At 42.5% G+C, this 13,764-nt stretch overlaps 1 long non-coding RNA gene across 1 annotated transcript in view; it reads left to right on the forward strand.

Annotated features, from left to right (window-relative positions):
* Positions 1–13,764, forward strand: part of LOC120371687 — a 100,647-nt gene that overhangs the window by 7,077 nt on the left and 79,806 nt on the right. Inside the window, exon 2 of the long non-coding RNA XR_005584526.1 lies at positions 1,403–1,483. This is a non-coding gene — a long non-coding RNA (uncharacterized LOC120371687). The remainder of the gene's footprint in view (positions 1–1,402; positions 1,484–13,764) is intronic.

Below are 13,764 nucleotides of genomic sequence, written 5' to 3' on the forward strand. Positions count from 1 at the left end.
CTCCCCCCAAGAAAATAAAAAGCAGCCCACATATTTTTGTTGGGAAAAAAACATTTTGAACAGAATATTTCGAACAGTTCTATGCATAACTGTGTTGTTCATTTCTGTAAGTGGTTATAGTGACTGTCCACAGAACAAAATGTAAAACTGATTTGAATTACTGTAGTCTTCCTTTAATAATCTCTCCATAATCAAATACACACACAACCCCAAAAAACTGTCTACAGAAAGAGGGAAGAAGAAAGAGACATACACAGATTTGATTGTTTACTCGAATACATTTATGAAACATCCAGATGCCCTGGTGTTGGATATAACTAGACAGAGAGTTCAAAAATGCAACACCTACTGAATTACCACTGTATTGTAATCACTTTGCCATTGCAGATCACGAGGGAAGGGCTTTTAACTTTAACCACACTGAAATATTAACAAAAACTCGGTTGCTAACTCCATCCTTTTCTTTCGGCATGTAAACACATCCAAAAATAAAGTGCAATTGGAATAGGTTGCTTTGCCTTTTTATATATATAACAAAACCTGAATCTCGGTATGCGTGGGGAATGAGAGGGCTGCGGTAACCTGAGCAGCAGATTGATAGGTTGTGTGCTGTAAAATGAAGAGATAATTTTGTCACCTCATATGGGTGTGAAGGAGCACTGCTGTGGGGCTGTGTATAAGGTATGCAGGGAGAAGAAGAATAAAGAAAACAAAAACAGAGGGAAGAGCCAGCTTTGAACAGCAATGCTTAAAATTGTTTATTGAAAACATTGTTGTAGAAGATTTAAAATATATCTTAATTTAAAATTATTCTTAAATGAGAGCCAATAACACCTCAGTAAGTGTATTTTTTCTGTTTATTCAGTTTTTTTTTCTTTTGAGAAAGACAAGCAATTATAATAGCTGCTAAGGACACCAGATATTACAGTTTTTCTTGGAACTTTATTTTCATGCTAGGAAAAATGTCAACAAAAGCACCTGCAATTTGTGTTGCTCATAATAAGAGATAAATATAAAGTAGCTCAGTTGCCTCTTAGCTTGCTGGTTATTGTTGCTTTCTGACTGCCAGTATTTGTGTTCTTAGCTTGCAAATGTAAAGAAAAATCATATCCACTGTTAATTGCATTCTCTTGCTTATAAGACTGAAGCAGTATACTAGTGTATAATCATCAGAGGTAGCCCGATTGTGAATTATTAATCCAATTAGAAGAGGATGCTCTGTTAAAATATAATGTCAGATTCTTTATTATTTTAATTGTCTGTTAATATTTATAGGAAAAAGAAATGAAAAATTCAGCGATTGGTCATTTGCACTGTAATTAATACAACAACAGTCATTACAAATGGCAGGACAAAGGACAGCAAACGTACTGTTTTTTTAATTTCTGCTTTTTTTGCCCAGCCCAGGAGCCTGATTCACTGCTGTGCTCTGACCATATTATAACGTCTCCCTCTGTACTGGTTCAGCTGTCTTGACGCTTAGGTAAGAAACCAAGTCACCATCCATTCTCTGCCCCTTTTGCTTCCCCCCTCAGGACGCAAGGGGGAGTTACTGGGTGCACAATACTTTCTCTTTCCCCTGTCCTGCAGTGAATGTGAGGGGAAGCTACACAAAGGACAAGGGGGACATATTTTGTTCCTATTTAGTCCCTTATTCACTATCAAAAGACTTGGCCACAACAGAACCCTAACTGGGAGTGCAGTTTATAACTAGTTTAATGGGCCTGCTCCTGCAAGCTCTCTGGCCGTAATGCAAACTCCACTGAAGTTGATAGGAGTCTTGTCACTGACTTAGTGGGCTTTGTTGTTGGGACTCCTGTTAAAGTGGATGGGAATTCAGCCTGTGTCTCATCTGCAGGGCTGGGGCCCAACAATTGTAGACCGTTCAGGAATGGAGGAATTCGCATTAGTTGTGAAGTGAAGAGCAAAGGCTGCAATATTCAGATTCTCAAAAAATTCCAATTTAATGTTTTTTTCTATTTTAATTTTTTATAAAGCATAGCATAAAAATTAACATGAAATCTTTTAAGAATTATTGGTTGCATAAACAAAAAAAGAATTGTAGCATTGCTCCTGGTTGAATGCCTGTCACTCAAATACATTGTCTTGTATTAACCCACTCATGCATCACCCTTTTTAATTGAGGCAGGAGAACAAAGGAGCCTAAGTGGGTGAATGGCTGAGCGACATCTATGCTAAACCAGTGCGACTGTGTTCCCCGCTCTTGCTTTGTTATTGGAACTATTACTGGCACAGGATTTTACTTGACTCTTTTGTTTTAATTTCATTAAATAAAACGAGTATCACATTTTTCTATATGAGGAACAGAAAAAGGAGGGATTTAAAAATATCTTATTTAAGTGATTCGCTGGAGATTTAAAATCTCAGGTATTCATCACCATTAATATTATATTATCTTCAACTGCTGCAGGTGGCACAATAACAAATAAAGAAGCCTTAGCAGTGTTGTGGGACAGCAGTGGCACGAAACAATAAAGTATCATTAACAGATTTAGTTAAACAGATGTCAAACAAATTAAAATTGAGATAAGTATCCAAGAGGCCAAAAGAAGAGTTCAGGTTATTGACAGCCAGCAGGGACTTGCCAGGGATCTCCTATGTTGGCAACTGGGATAAAGATGAGGGTAAGAGCTGCTATGGAGGCTGAGGACCCCCATACTATGGTGGGGGAGTACTCTGAGTGGGCAGTTAGCCAGCTGAGCAGTGCATAGCAGCAGAGAATCCAGCTTGGAGTTCCTTAGGGCAGTGGGAAAAATATTCTCTAGCAGGAAAATGGAATTCTGGGAGTGCAGAAGTTGTTAGTTTAAAGACTTACCCACAAACAAAGGAAGAACCTATTTTGAGAAGAAGTTAGGGTGCTGGCCTGGGAGTTGGATTCGAATCCAGATTTCCCACTGCTTAATCTCAGATATAGCCTGTGATATTGGGCAAATCATTTGGAGCCATATTTTAAAAAGTATTTAAGTACCACACTTTAATACCTTAAAAAAAATCTGGCCCTTACTGTTTTGCCTTAAGTTCCTGTGTGTAAAATGGGGTAATATTAACTTGCCGTATAGGGATGTTATGGACGACTGAGAGGCAGATACCATGGTAATCATAGAATTCAAGATCAGAAGGGACCATTATGATCATCTAGTCTGACCTCCTGCTAGATGCGATGTCACAGACCAAATTGAAGAATAAGGTGTGTGGAGGGCTTATTTTGTTTTTGTTTTACAACATTAGGATTTATTGGGATTGATTTGGGTGACTAGCCTCAACTGCAGTGAATTTGAAGGTTTCAGCAGTTCCTTTAATTCATTAATTTTGTTAAGGCACTCAAAATCTTTAATGATGAGATAACTGACTCTGTGGATATGGGAAAAGTGGTGGATGTGATATATCTTGACTTTAGCAAAGCTTTTCATATGGTCTCCCACAGTATTCTTGCCAGCAAGTTAAAGAAGTATGTATTGGATGAACGGACTATAAGGTGGAGAGAAAGCTGCCTAGATTGTCAAGCTCAATGGGCAGTGATCAAATGCTTGATGTCTAGTTGGCAGCGGTATCAAGTGGAATGCCCCAGGGGTCGGTCCTGGGGCCGGTTTTGTTCAATATCTTTATTAATGATCTGTGATGGGGTGAATTGCACCCTCAGCAAGTTCGCAGATGACACTAAGCTGGGGGGAGAGGTAGATATGCTGGAGGGTAGGGATAGGGTCCAGAGTGACCTAGACAAATTGGAGGATTGGATCAAAAGAAATCTGATGAGGTTCAACAAGGACAAGAGCAAGAGTCCTGCACTTATGAAGGAAGAATCCCATGCACTGCTACAGGCTGGGGACCGACTGGCTAAGCAGCAATTCTACAGAAAACGACCTGGAGATTACACTGAATGAGAAGCTGGATATGAGTCAGCAGTGTGCCCTTGTTGCCAAGTAGGCCAACAGCATATTGGCTGTATTAGTAGGAGCATTGCCAGCAGATTGAGAGAAGTGATTATTCCCATCTATTTGGCACTGGTGAGGACACACCTGGAGTATTGTGTCCAGTTTTTGGTCCCCCCACTACAGAAGGGATGTGAACATATTGGAGAGAGTCCAGTGGAGGGCAACAAAAATGATTAGGGGGCTGGAGCACATGACTTATGAGGAGAGGCTGAGGGAACTGGGATTGTTTAGCCTGCAGAAGAGAAGAATAAGGGGGGATTTGATAGCTGCTTTCAACTACCTGAAAGGGGGTTCCAAAGAGGATGGATCTAGACTGTTCTCAGTGGTAGAAGATGACAGAACAAGGAGTAATGGTCTCAAGTTGCAGAGGGGGAGGTTTAGGTTGGATATTAGGAAAAACTTTCTCACTAGTAGGGTGGTGAAGAACTGGAATGGGTTACCTAGGGAGGTGGTAACCCATTCCAACCCATTATACAACCCAAAATGCCATTAGCCTTCCTGGCAACAAGGGCACACTGTTGACTCATATTCAGCTTTTCGTCCACCATAACCTCTAGGTCCTTTTCTGCAGAACTGCTGCCCAGCCATTCAGTCCCTAGTCTGTAGCAGTGCATGGGATTCTTCCGTCCTAAGTGCAGGGCTCTGCACTTGTCCTTGTTGAACCTCATCATATTTCTTTTGGCCCAATCCTCTAATTTGTCTAGGTCCCTCTGTATCCTATCCCTACCCTCCAGCGTATCAACCACTCCTCCCAGTTTAGTGTCATCTGCAAACTTGCTAAGGGTGCAGTCCACACCATCCTCCAGATCATTAATGAAGATATTGAACAAAACCGGCCCCAGCACTGACCCTTGGAGCACTCCACTTGATACCGGCTGCCAACTAGACATGGAACCATTGATCACTACCCGTTGAGCCCGACCATCTAGCCAGTTTTCTATGCACCTTACCGTCCATTCATCCAGCCCATACTTCTTTAACTTGCTGGCAAGAATACTGTGGGAGACTGTATCAAAAGCTTTGCTAAAGTCCAGAAATAGCACATCCACTGCTTTCCCCTCATCCACAGAGCCGGTTATCTCATCATAGAAGGCAATTAGGTTAGTCAGGCATGATTTGCCCTTGGTGAATCCATGCTGACTGTTCCTGATCACTTTCCCCTCCTTTAAGTGGTTCAGAATTGATTCCTTGATGACCTGTTCCATGATTTTTCCAGGGACTGAGGTGAGACTGACTGGCCTGTAGTTCCCTGGATCTTCTTTCTTCCCTTTTTTAAAGATGGGCACTGCATTAGCTTTTTTCCAGTCATCCGGGACCTCCCCCGATCGCCATGATTTTTCAAAGATAATGGCCAATGGCTCTGCAATCACATCCGCCAACTCCTTTAGCACCCTCGGATGCAGTGCATCCAGCCCCATGGACTTGTGCTCATCCAGCTTTTCTAAATAGTCCCGAACTACTTCTTTCTCCACAGAGAGCTGGTCACCTCCTCCCTATACCGTGCTGCAGAGTGCAGCTGTCTGGGAGCTGACCTTGTCTGTGAAGACAGAGGCAAAAAAAGCATTGAGTACACTAGCTTTGTCCACATCCTCTGTCACTAGGTTCCCTCCCTCATTCAGCAAGGGGCCCACACTTTCCTTGACTTTCTTCTTGTTGCTAACATACCTGAAAAAACCCTTCTTGTTACTCCTAACATCTCCGGCTAGCTGCAACTCCAAGTGTGATTTGGCCTTCCTAATTTCACTCCTGCATGCCTGAACAATACTTTTATACTCCTCCCTGGTTATTTGTCCAATCTTCCACTTCTTGTAAGCTGTTTTTTTGTGTTTAAGACGAGCAAGGATTTCACTGTTAAGCCAAGCTGGTCGCCTGCCATATTTACTTTTCTTCCTACACATCGGGATGGTTTGTTCCTGCAACCTCAATAAGGATTCTTTAAAATACAGCCAGCTTTCCTCGACTCCTTTCCCCGTCATGTTATTCTCCCAGGGGACCTTGCCCATCAGTTCCCTGAGGGAGTCAAAGTCTGCTTTTCTGAAGTCCAGGGTCTCTGTTCTACTGCTCTCCTTTCTTCCTTGTGTCAGGATCCTGAACTCGACCATCTCATGGTCACTGCCTCCCAGGTTCCCATCCACTATTGCTTCCTCTACTATTTCTTCTCTGTTTGTGAGCAGCAGGTCAAGAAGAGCTTTCCCCTAGTTGGTTCCTCCAGCACTTGCACCAGGAAATTGTCCCCTACACTTTCCAGAAACTTCCTGGATTTGATAGCAGCCTTCAACTACCTGTAGAGGGATTCCAAAGAGGATGGAGCTACGTTGTTCTCAGTGGTGGCAGATGACACGGAACAAGAAGCAGTGGTTTCAAGTTGCAGTGGGGGAGGTCTAGGTTAGATATTAGGAAACACTATTTCACTAGGAGGGTGGTGAAGCACTGGAATGGGTTACCTAGGGAGGTGGTGGAATCTCCATCCTTAGAGGTTTTTAAGGTCAGGCTTGACAAAGCCCTGGCTGGGATGGGTTAGTTGGGTTTGGTCCTGCTTTGAGCAGGGGGTTGGACTAGAAAATAAGAATCGCCATATTGGGTCAGACCAGAGGTCCATCCAGCCCAGTATCCTGTCTGCCAACAGTAAACGATCAAGCGATCTCTCTCCTGCCAGCCCTCTCTACTCTCTGACAAACAGAGGCTGGGGATACCATTCCTTATCCGGGAGGTCTCTTCCAACCCTAATATTCTAATGTTATTTGTTAAGAGAAGCGTCCATCGTGTGCCAGCTGCTTTTGAAACATGAAAAGTGGTGGTCACTACTTCAAAGAGCTAAGTTAGGGCTGATAACAGAAATAGGATGTTGGTTTTGTTATTTATGTCGTAGATGCTTCAGATTTATGTCAATTGACCTATAGTGCAATGAACAAATTCTGCCTGGAAGGGCTAAATTAGGAGTTGGATCCTACTTCCATCAAAGTCAATGGCAGCACACGCTGTGGGAGCAGATTTGGGACCTTGAAGGCTAAAGGAAGGAGCTCGGTATCTGAAGTCTCTTTCTGCACATCTAGAAACATGACAGTTTTTTAGCCTTTCATGGAACACTGTACTATATAATGCATAACCCAGTTTAACTCCCCTACTGTTAACAGACATGCCAGTTACGCTGTTGACATTGATCTTTATGTTTAGCGCTATTTGCAGCTCTGCACACTTGATAACCCTGTTACCTCTGTCTCTACATGCATATAAACTCCTTGACAGAGCTGTTTGCTTGGGTGAGATAAGGGATCCCAATTTGACACACAAGATAAAATATTTGAAAAATATTTTGAAGTCTCCCACCCAAATTGCTTTATTTTAAAGGTTTTTCTTAAAAAGCACCTATTGCATTCCAAAGATCTGGATGCCATTCCTTCATATCAGGCTAACGCTTTATATGTCCCCTGTCACCCACAGTTTCTGTGTGGAACCCAAGTGTGTAAGAATAGAGAACAGTAACATTTTTTGTTTTCTTTCTCAGACTATAAGAGAAAGAGAGTGATTAATTTATATTTACTTGTGTACGTTTTTAAGAGGATGTGTGGTATGCCTAGGTGAAGAACTTATTTATTTTAGTTTTCTCTCAATAAAATACAAATAGTTAACAACTGAAGAAATAAGTTTTGCAGTTAGGCACCACTCAAATCCAGCCAATGCTGATGGATACGCTGAACTTTGCTTATGTATGTAGTCCTGATTAAATAGTTTCAGTATGTACTTAATTCTTTGCAAGATTAGGGCCTTAATTCTGAAATTGGTCAGTATCCTGGTCATCCTTACCTCTTTCAGGAATGAATTCCAGTTGCTATGGAAGTTCTAACTCCCACATTCACAATCCTGCCCTGTGTTAGTTAACATTTTTATTATGTAAGTAAAAAGTAGCTGTTGTGAGAGGTCATGGTTGTGAAGGTGGATACTCCAAGTGGTATCTCAGATAGCTCGGGCTAATCTCATGAAGGCAGGACAGAGATCTTGACATGGACTCCAGATGCAATAGGGAAGTAGTGCAGAATGTGAAACAATGACCTATGTTCCTTTCTTAGCACTTGTTCTCAAAATATTTCCAAGCAAAATATCAAAGCCTGTTATTGGGATGCACTTTCCCCAGCATATTACAGCTATTTTGGTGGTTGTTGTGTATCTGTTAAAATAAACAATAATAGTAATAAGTTTTACACCTCTATAACCCCTTGTATATGAGTACCTCAAAGCACTGATTAACCATGTACAATAACAACAGCTATTGCATTAATTAATTATCTAAGGCTCCAATGAGGTAGGTACATAGTTTTGTACCCATTTTACAGAAGGGAAAACTGAGATTCTGGAGTCAGTGACCTGTACAGAATTTCATCAGGGTAAGGAACCTAGGAATTCTTGCTACAAGTGCCTTTCTCTAACTGCTGTCACTAAAGCTGGGAAGAATTACCAGAATTATCTGGGAAGCCTATATTGGTGTCAGAGGCAGCCTTTTCTGAAAGGTTTAGTAAGAGTGGAGTTTCCACAGATGGGCTGGCAGGATCTTTTCTCTTTAATGTAATGAGTGGAGATAAATCATTTTTAGCAAATCCATAAAACAACTTAGGAAAAAAGTACTTACCTGACAGCCTCCATGAAGAGTTCTGAGACATGGGGCCTCTTCCTGTGTGCTTGTGAGCTTCCCTTACCTTATCTATGACGGTTGGGCATAACATTTTCTTTCTGAATTTCTTGTATTGCTTTCTGGCATTCAGTCTGTTTTAGCAGAACTTAGGTTGATTTCAATCTGTAATCTGGAGTGTCCAGAGGAGGTCAAAGTAGGGTGACCAGATAGCAACTGTGAAAAAATGGAATAGGGGGTGGGAGGTAATAGGCGCCTATATAAGAAAAAGTCCCCAAAAATGGGATTGTCCCTATAAAAACGGGACATCTGGTCACCCTAGGTCAAAGTGATGACCTCCCCAATAACCTGTATATAGCGAACTCTCTGAGCAGGAATTTAAGGGTATGGTCATCCTAGTACCACCTTGTGGCTCAGTACTAAAGCTTTTACTTTCACTGAGTGTAGCATTTACTTAACAAGATTCCTTGTGCAAGTGCTGCAGAATTGCTCTTAATTAGATGTGCCTGCTTTCTGGGGAAGTAGATATGAAGCTGTCTGTGTAAGTTTTCCCTCTCTGACTGTGGTTGTTGCTAAGAGAGTCAATCCAGTGAAGACCAAGTTAAAAAGGATGAATATTTGAAATATTGTAGGCTGTATCCTAGTGTGTTTCACATATTCACAGTGTAGTTCAGGGGTTGGAGGGGAAAACCATGGGTCAGTGTTCACGTCACACTCCCTGTCAGTGCCTGGCCTGAGCTGGGGAAGATAATGATCTAACCAGCAGACTAAATTTGGTGGTGAATCCTGATCACGTGTCACCTGAGGGACATTGCGTGTACACTAAGAAGAAGTGCAGTTCTGTGGCTCATCATAAACTCAATAATGAAACCTGTTTTAGCCAGGTTCAGATTGGTGGACTGATTGAGGTGAATTTTTACACAAGTGACATTTGATTTCTCCTTATTGTATTGTCAACCCCCAGTGTTAAAAGATAAATAAATCATGAGTCAGACCCCCAAAATCATGGGATTGACCATTTAAAAAATCTCATGACTTGCAAGCCAATTTTCAGCTCTTCTTATTTACCTTTTAGTGTTTGAACTTTTAGGGTTCACTCAAGTCACAAAAAATCAAAACAAGCAGAACTTCTCACTACTATAAAACACATGACAGTTGTTAACACTGTTAGAAGTTGTACAAAGTTGTACAACTTTGGCTTGTGTTTACTGCAAAAAACCACAACAAAAAACTGCGTATATATACCATGGGATAACTAACATGCATTAGTATTCTTCTGTGAAATGCTAGTGGAGATGATAGATACACCACAAATAAACTAGATGATGTTGACCATAGGCGTGGTGGTCTAGTAGTGACTTGGAGTAAAAACTACAGGTACCTTGTTCGCACTTGGATTTCACAGTGGGATAGTGAATGTGTGCTATCCACTGTTTAAAAACAAAACAAAAAAACTTGTTTTTTTCGTTTTTTTTTTCAGTGAAGACAGGCTTCAGTGTGGTCAGCATTGCTAATGATTCCCCCAGTTGTGAATAATCCAGCATGTATGGATAACGGTTGTGACAAAGTTCTGATTCCTTTTTTAAAATATCAATTTCCTCAGCATTGTAAAGATACTGTTGCAGGCCTGTGTCCTGTGTTAAGTACCTCTAACATTTTCAGCTTTTTTGTGGCATAATTAAAACATTCTCTGTATTCACAGATTGGCAGATATCCCAGCTCAGTGATGCTAAATCTGATTAATATTTGGGTTCCCTAGCACATCTCTACTTAAAGTGTGTAATTAAAGCTTGTGAAGTCTGCCATTAACAAGCCTCACCTTGGGCTCATTAAGTTAACAGGAAACTTGCTGAGTGTCCCCTGCTTAGTGAGCTCCCAAGACACACACATTTAATTAGGCAGTGCCATCCCACCTCCTAAATAGCATAAAGAGTTGGGGAGGGGGGCTTCTGAATTATCACTTAATCACAATGTATTTTTCAAACTGAAAAAGGGAGCAAATGGAATCTGTCACCTTATCAAACTGCTGGTTAACTGCTGCTGCTATCCTTGGGTTTTTTAAGTTAAATTGTAGAACTTCAGCCAATGAAAAGCCATTTATTCATAAAACTACGGAATAATTGATTTCTAAATTGTGCTTATAGAGAAACTGGTCTTCCACTGGCAAAAACAATATCAGCCATTTTCTCAAAGCTAATCAGAAAGTAGCAGGTCCAGAGTGTACATGGAGTAATTGTGTTTGTCCTACTGCACCAGGATTCATCTAGGGTTGCTAAGACTGAAATAATAAAATAAATATATTACAAAGTACTGATCACTGACTCTGAAAGTCTTGTGTCATATACTGTGGGTTGCTTCAATATTATTTGTAATGTTAATGCAAAAATAAGATGCTCAATAAATATTTTTCACCTATAAAGACTATGCTAATCCTCATTCTACAGTCAAGGGGAATATAACACCATGCTTGTGGCTGGATAAAGGTTGGACTGCTGCAAAAAGTACCAGCATTTCACGTTGGGCTAGACTGTCCCCTTAAGGCTCAGCTGTGGCATGGGCTGTGTGGAACTGCACTAATGGCTGTAGCATGTGGCCTTCTTCAGTCATTTTCTTCTGTGGCATCTCCATAACTGGAGGTTTTCAACCTTGGTAGCCAATTCTGTACAAGTCTCTGCTAATCTCTTTCTGGATGACTTCCCCCAAGGATACAACATTGCCCATCAAGATCATCTTGTTCAGCCTTGTGTTCTTCTGCCATCAGATTTCCCTTCCAATGCCTGTAAACATGCATGGCCTGTTGAACCCCTTAAAATGTGCCCTGCAAATTGAATCTTTGTTATCATAAGATCTCTGACTAGCATTTGCTGAGTTCAAATAATCTCCCAACCAGGGCTGGCTCCAGGCACCAGCGCAGCAAGCAGGTGCCTGGGGCGGCCAACGGAAAGGGGCAGCACGTCCAGTTCTTCGGCGGCATGTCCCTTACTCCCTCTCGGAGGGAAGGACCTGCTGCTGAATTGCCACCAAAGAATGAAGCGGTGGCGGTAGAGCTGCTGCCGAAGTGCTGCAGATCGCGATCACAGCTTTTTTTTTTTTTTTTTTTTTTTTTTTTTTTTGCTGCTTGGGGCAGCAAAAACCCTGGAGCCGGCCCTGCTCCCAACACTCAGCTACAGTCTTGAAGGTTGTGGGTTCACCTCTCACTTGATCTCACACTGAAAGGCCACCTCCATTTTACCCAGCTGCAAAATGGATATCTGATCCACCTGGTTAGGGCATTCTAAAGTGGTCAGACATGATGCTGGCTACTTCAGTGTCTTGTGTACGAATGGCTATGAAACTGACGTGCCTGAACCACATTAGCCTGATGAGCCATTTGGCTGGGGAGCTTTGACTTTGACATTCAACTCTAGACCATGGTCTTTGCCATATTCATATATAATCTCCTCTAACTTAATCAGAACTTCTTGTGAATTCAAAAATAGCACTGTTATCTGCATAACAAATGTTATTCACCTATATTCTTGGGTCACTTGAGAATATTTCTTGCTTCTTGAACTACTCTGGCTGTTACAGAATGTCAGTTCTTAAAGCTCTCCCTCTTCTTCGAAAAATAATGTACGGTGCGCACCACTTACATTTACTTTTCCACCACTAAATATTGTATTTTTTATCCACGCAGTTCGCTAATTTTTGGGGTCTAGCATAGGGGTGGGCAAACTACGGCCCAGGGGCTGCATTCGGCCCTCCAGATGTTTTAATCTGGCCCTCGAGCTCCCGCTGGGGAGCGGGGTCCAGAGTTTTCCCTGCTTCAGCTGGGGAGCAGGATTGGGGGCTTGCCTCACTCCGCACTGCTCCCGGAAGCAGTGGTATGTCCCCCCTGCTGCTCCTACACATAGGGGCAGCCACGGGGCTCTGCACACTACCCCCACTCCAAGCGCTGCCCCCACAGTTCCCATTGGCTGGGAACCACGATCAATGGGAGCAGCAGGGGCGGCGCTTGCGGACAGGGCAGTGCACAGAGCTGCCTGGCTGTGCCTCCACATAGGAGGCAGAAGGGAGACATGTCGCTGCTTCTGGGAGCTGCTTGAGGTAAACACTGCCCAGAGCCTGCACCCCTGACCCCCTTCTGCACCTCAACACCCTGCCCCAACCCTGATCCCCCTCCTGTCCTCCAAACCCCTCGGTCCCAGCCCAGAGCACCCTCCTGCATCCCCAACCTCTCATCCCCAACTCCACCCCAGAGCCCTCACCCCAGCTGGAGCCCTCACCCTCCCTTAAATCCAACCCCCTGCTCCAGCCCACAGCTCCCTCCCGCACCCCAACCTCCAATTTTGTGAGCATTCATAGCCTGCCATACAATTTCCATACCCAGATGTGGCCCTCCGGCCAAAAAGTTTGCCCACCCCTGGTCTAGCAGGTTATTTCCATTTGGAGGAGAAATTGATGATGGAGTCAAGTATTTCTGTGATGCAATCCTGTTTATTTACGAAGAACATATATAGTCCTGTTTCCCTGAACACAGTAAGAATCAGACAACAGGAGACAGTTTGTTTGCTCACAGTTCTAAATGTCATTCAGCCAGCACTTTATCCAAAGGCGTGCACTCAGCTTTTTTCCAAGGGTCATGCTACCAAGGCTGATTTTGTCTATTTTGGGGGAGTTCTTTGCTCCTCTATGTCCTGTATGTTTTTGCTACTTCTCCCTCACGTGCGCACACATGCACAGCTCCACCACTCAATGCCTCAACCCCTGTTACTTGCTCTCTTAATCTCTAAGGAAACCCCTTGGGCTACATGGTTCAGCTTCTACTCAAGTCTTGCCATATAGGTTGTGTTTTGAGTGGTGGCTGCTATTATTTCAGCCATCTGGCGCTATACAAGAGCTTGATTGTTTCCTACATTTATAATGACTCATGGGTGGTGGTTACACCCACCAGCTTCAATGAGTGTTTGCCCAGCCCAACAATATGTTTATCACAGTTTTGCAATGCATTTGTGGGTTATTGCAACAAAATTGCAAATTAATTGTAACAGGAGATATCTTGCAGAGCTGCAGGGCTCTACTTTCCTTACAATCACAATCCACTAACTCATAATATGACGGTTAAAAAATAATTAAAAATGTATTTTCTGATCACCAGCTTGTTGTACACTTATTGTCGTTTTTCTTGAGTTTTAATTAAAAACTGAA

This window comes from Mauremys reevesii, linkage group 9, assembly GCF_016161935.1.
Source record: "Mauremys reevesii isolate NIE-2019 linkage group 9, ASM1616193v1, whole genome shotgun sequence".
Taxonomy (NCBI): domain Eukaryota; kingdom Metazoa; phylum Chordata; order Testudines; family Geoemydidae; genus Mauremys; species Mauremys reevesii.